Genomic DNA, 6,000 nt, shown 5'->3' with positions numbered 1-6,000 from the left:
TAGATTCCATTAGGTGCAAAGGAATTTTTCCCTGGGGGACCATCTTGAGAATGATGGAAAATTGGCCAAGGCGAGCAGCCGAGAGCTAATGGATCAAAATTACCCCTGTCACAAAGTTTGGACGAGAGCTGACTGAAATTGCTTCCCTCCCAACCCCCCATACGCAAACCTTTTCTCTCTCTCCTCCACAACCAACCTCCCTAACTCAGACAGGAAAATCTGAAACATAGGTATTGTCAGCGACTGCAATTTACACTTGTGCCTCTGTGCAGCTGTTCCTGTGCTTGATCACATGATGAATTCATATTATCCTGTGCCATTGCATCCATTCTTTGTAAAAGAATGCATTACGCCTTTATTTTATTCAGTCAACATTTTATTATGTTTTTTTTCTTTTTGAGCCACCATGACAAATCATATTCATCAGCCAAAGAAGAAAAACGCAAATGGATGCAAAATATCAACCTGATCTGCATAGTAAAATCAGTTGAAGAACAACAAGAATTTATCTTTTAATGAACTTTTAATTAGAGCAACAATATGCAAATGCAGGGAAAGGGAAATGTGACAAATACACTGTTTATCAGGTGATGAAAAGTAAAGACAATCGCTAAAAAAAAAACTCCAAACTAACATTGAAAACATATTCTGAGTCAGCCATGTAATGAGCATTCTTGTTAATCACTTGCAATACTCGTTTGTTAATGCTTTGTGTTTCCAGGAAGCTACCAATTCTCCAATTGGTGACTCCAACTGGAACTGAATTTTTTTTTTTTTTTTTTAAAGTTCCCTTCCAATCTATCCCCTAATATTAGCATTTATATAAGGGAAATGTAAAGGACGGTCCAAAGTAATGTCATTCCGCCTGAAGTCAGCCATGTTGTGAACTGTAATGTCCTGTTGAAAAACCCAGCTGGTCATGCAGGATGGCCGCTGTGACATCTGTACGTAACAAGCTGCTATTTAACGATCCCGCACCACCCGAAGCGCCGGTGTTTCGACCAATCAAAAAAATCAACAATTCTATTCAGTTTGCTTCCCGGGTACTTGATTTTAATGAAACTATGAGTTTCTAAAAAAATACTGATTCAAGAGGGGACACCTACCCTCAAATATGGATTTGTGAGGTCATCCAATTTATTGGGGGCACTTTTTTTAAATCACTTTTCATCCCAGAATTTCTGAGGTGCTGAGTATTGTGGAAGTCCCCTGTTGTGACCAAATTAAAAGATCTTCTTTTGTTTGACAAACTCCACAGGGAAGATCAAGCATAAGCAAAAATCCTTTTTTTTTTGCCACTGTCTCTAAAATTTCAGTCTTTCTTCCACGAAAGAAGGGGTGGAAAGCAGAGGCACAGTTAAGACAAGCCCCCTGCCAAGAAGCAATTAAATGCTCGGCCTTGTGAAGGTCTCCCAGCAGTCCAACCAGAAAAAGAGCCATGTGGTTGGCCACAGTGGTGAAAGGAATTGCTTTAACAGTGGTCTGAGGAACATCGTTTTTTGACAAGTTAACCACCATAGCAAGCTAGTTCAGCAAATGGCTCTCGCATAGAAAATGTATCAAATAAATGCAAATCTTTGGCATCAAAGAACACTTTGGAAAAAAATGAGTTTTACTCGTAAGAGTTTATGCAACATGTAGAATAACTCTGCAATCCCAAGACATGAAATCGTTGTGCACCTTTGAGCAATCATTTTGTAGAGGGGAGCCTTTTTAAAACAGACGTATGCTCGCCTAGAATGTTGGCCGTGCTTTGCCAGGTTTGCTTTTAAAGGCCCTTCTGCAGTTAAATCTTTGCTGCTGATGCAATCCATGGTAATGTTGGTCCTCACAGCAATTTAACTTGTCAGCTCCTTTCCGCATGCAAACGTGCTCTCCTTGGATTTTAGCCTCTTTGTTTAATTTGTTTACATATGTCAGCAAAAACCAAAAGAAGCCACTTGTAACACCAGCATATGACTGTGTGACTGCTTTTTTACAGTCATAACAAACGTCAAATTTCCTATTAATGTATAAAATGATTTTGCATTGTCATTCACAGTTTAAACATTAGTTAAAACATACTTGCTGTTGCCAGTTAGGGCCAAGAAATAGAAATAGGTGACATTTAGATCAAGAAAAGCAACAATTTGTTCATTATTATTTGGTAAATATTCTCTCATTCAGCATTTTTTTTTCTGAAAACAATTAGTTTGTTTCCTAAATTAGGGTAGTCTATTGTGATTATATTCCAATTATCTGTACATCCATAGATGTTTTCTTTATTCATCAATATCAGGCAGCAAATGTGCCCCATAATACCATTTCTAGCATAACAAGTGATAACCAATATACTACTTCCTTCTGGTTGCTCTACTACCGAGTATACATTATGTACTTGCTCTTTTTTTGTCTATTATAGATTTTAAGTCTGTTGTCAGATAACACACCATATGACTCCTCACAAACAGACTTGTATTTTTTTTAACAGGTTCTGCAGGTTGGCTTGCCGCCAATTAAGGGTGTCCCCTGCCTCGTGCCTACAGCTGACTGGGGTAGTGCTGCAACACCCCCATGACCCCTGTAAGGATAAACAGTATGGAAAATTAATCACACAAAAAAAAATCTCCAGGTGAGCAAAAAATAATAATATCTGAGTTTTGAAAATAGGTCATTGTGAGCTATTTTTCTGTGCTGGATGACATGTGGCATAAGATAAGATCAAGAAAGTAATGCTCCATACACTATATATATGTTTAATATCCTGACCTACATGGCTAAAATCATGGTGGCACAAACTATTTCACTGTGGGGGCAGGTTTTCATTTGAACCAATCTGGTATCTTGCAAGTATGATGTTCTAATTACAGGCAGCTGTTGCTTGTTTCAGAGTGAACCTCAGTCCTTTAACTCTTTTTTCCTGGATCAACAACAAACAAATGCATCAACAGCGGCATTCGGACACCAGTTTGGACACCAGTTTGGCCACCAGTTTGGACACCAGTTTGGTCACCAGTTTGGACACCACTAATGTAAGTTTTGCTACACAAAAAGTCCAAATTAAAAAATGTTTAACTCAAATCACATTAGTAATTATCCAGTGCATTACATTCCTTAATTCTATCTAAAAATGCATTCTAATCCATGTTATCATGCATTCCATCTGTTTTATATAAAAATATGATGCTGTTTTTTATAAATGTAAATAGCAACACACAGGATTATGTCCCAGTGCAGGTTTTTTTTTTTTTTTTTTTTTTGCATTCCTTTCAACCTATTCTTGTCGAATTCCCGGCTCAGTTACAACATACTGTATCATATGCCTCAAAGCAAATGGTATAGGGCGGGGAGCAAAATTCATATTACTTTTTTTGCGTTCCGTGTGTCAAGTCGTTAATGGACAGTGAGTGGAAGTGAAAAGCAAGAGCATTTTCATCTCGCCTTCCTCTGTCTCTTTTACAACGGGCAGAGAAGCAAATGTAAATTGCCTATGAAAGGAGAGGTGGAAAACAATTATGGGAGTGACGCGCCTGAGAGAAATGAGTCTATTGCTTGACCTGTAACGAAGTGGAAAGTTGACAAGCTTGGCTTTGTGCGACTCGCATATTTGAATGCAAGGAAATGACTCGTCTGTACTGTCAACGAAGAGGAAAAGATTGCCAATTATAAGTGCTGGCCTTCTAATGCAGCCTAGCAGGCATACTGATAGGAAAGGATGGACATGAATATTCAGTACGTATGAATATTGATGCTAACATTTTATCAGAGTGGCACCAATGAGACCATAACAAACTATTAGTGATTGATTAAACATGAGAAATAAGCATTAATCATACAAAATGTACGCCGAGTAATTAATAATTCAAGACATTCTACTGTTTGTACTCATTTACCTGCCCATAACCAACGCCATAACAATGCATTTTTTTTTGCCAATAACATTATTGCTACTCAGGCCTCGAATTAAAAACATGCATAAGTGTCATCTTGCATGTTTATGAATTACTTTAAATCACTCAAAGATTAAATGTTAAACTCGTCATTTAGTGACTGACAGTATGTTATTTGTCAAATGTCTTTACAATATTTGAACAGTATGGAAATAGTCAACAATGTTCTAACAAGGTAAGTCATGTAATCAGACATGTTATAATTGGATATGTTCAGGGGCCATTTCATAGTTTTAATATGATGTTCTGCAACCAAATGCTTTAGTTTCAATGATGTTGATCTTCCGTGCAATGTAAAACAGAATGAATGATGTGCTTTTCTGATTGATTGAAATAGCCCCAGTCGGCAAAGGACATATGAGTCCTTGCTGTTTGTACACTTCAATATGTTTCATCAGAAAAGTTGCAACATGCTGCCGTACAAGGTGAAATCCTTGTTGTTTCCCCCGTAATGTGCTTACGCACAAACATTTGTTCAGCTTTGACGAATGTGCCAACTGGACGTTCCTGAGTATATCCTGTGCCCGTGCCACTGTCAGTCTTTCTGGGTGAGTGACTGACAAAAGACCCCCAGACGATGAAAGAATGACAATTGCTCACCCTTCCAGCGTCATTCAGCATAGTGCAGAAGCCATTAACTTTTAAAAGCAGGCCTGGCTAACAGCAAGCCCCATGCCATTTAGTCTCCCTTTCTCTGACACTTCAAATGGGTGTGATGGGCAGGAGTCAAGGCTTCTCGGCCATTTTATGCATGTGTGGTGATGGTGGTTGGGGTGGCCGGATGGTTTTGGGGGCATCATAGTCTTCTCCTTTATTGTGGAACGGTTGGCACGGTCGTTTCACAGTTGTGCATGTGTGTGTCTGTCTGCAAATGTTGGAGGCTGAGGTCGATAGAATGCACCTTGATTGAAGTTTCATCAGGTATAACTTAATGGCACCGCCATCAACCAATTAGGAGTCATTAGGGTCCCCAATTGAAAGTGGTTTATAAATAATGTATATCTAGAGTAATACCACATAATCTGGATATCAGAAAGTCAAAGGTTGATGCATTATTAATGGGGCCAAATTGGACTTTAATAACTGTTCCACCGAGTCCTACACCGCCGCAGAATTAACTTATGTTAATATGCCTTTATTATTAATGGGCAGGCTTTTTCTAAAATGTTAACTGACTGGGTTGCTCCAGAGGCAGTTGCCAAGATTGACGAGCCTTGCATCTAGGCTGAAGAGGTTGGGAGATGGCAGCAAGGGTTAGCTTATTTATTTATTTATTCACCTACCTGTAGAGTGTCAGCCCACATCGTTGTGTCAATAATTCCCTGGTAAAGCCATTAGGTGTGATCACAGAGGCCCAATTAGCTGTGCAATGTGTGAGATGACAATCGTATATCATTACCTCCATAATGGCATGCAGGAGAAAAGCCTCTTTAAAAACAAACAACAAGGCTATTACTGGGAATATATGCTGTCATCAACATTGTTACCTCAACCGTTCTGACTTGTGCTCGAATGCTCTTTTTTATGCTCGTCAAGTGTTATGGGACATTAGAGTGAATGTATTCCAAAGAACATCTCTGGATTATTCACAATGACTGCGTCTTCATTTCGACATATTTGTGACACTCAATTGTCTCCTTTCAATGACTGCAGCAAACTTTTAGACCATAATGTTATATGTCACTGTATACAAATGGTGCCGTTTCGATTATGACTCCTCGTTGTTGCAAAAGTGGGGAGAGGACTTTATGCCAAAATGACTGCTATGTCACCCTGATTTATATTCGCTCATACCACAGCTCAGTGGTGGCTCATGCTGAGCTTCTGAGACAATTTGGTAGAAGCATCTCTGAGAGTAGCTGATAGACTAGCTAATATGTTCTCTTATGGCATTTGCATAATGTCCATGGTACATCGCCAAAGCGCTGTTCTGCTCCACTTCTTCCTTGTAATATATCTGGCAGCATTTCTAAAATGCAGATGTTACTGGCTGTGGCTCACAACTCTGATGGTGAAACTCCATCTGGAATATCAAAGGAAAAATACTTCCAAAGTAGCCTCTTTGTTTACA

General features: G+C 39.0%; 1 protein-coding gene across 1 annotated transcript in view; it reads left to right on the top strand.

The window, feature by feature from the left end:
- The first annotated feature begins 2,834 nt into the window (after window positions 1–2,834).
- celf4 (CUGBP, Elav-like family member 4) overlaps window positions 2,835–6,000 on the top strand; it is an 82,418-nt gene continuing 79,252 nt past the window's right edge. The window contains exon 1 of the mRNA XM_077726332.1: window positions 2,835–3,011. The gene's annotated coding sequence lies outside the window, so the exon portion shown is untranslated. The remainder of the gene's footprint in view (window positions 3,012–6,000) is intronic.

Source organism: Stigmatopora nigra, chromosome 10, assembly GCF_051989575.1.
Source record: "Stigmatopora nigra isolate UIUO_SnigA chromosome 10, RoL_Snig_1.1, whole genome shotgun sequence".
Lineage (NCBI taxonomy): Eukaryota > Metazoa > Chordata > Actinopteri > Syngnathiformes > Syngnathidae > Stigmatopora > Stigmatopora nigra.
The sequence above is the reverse complement of the archived record's forward strand: the minus strand, read 5'-3'. Positions and strand labels throughout refer to the sequence as shown.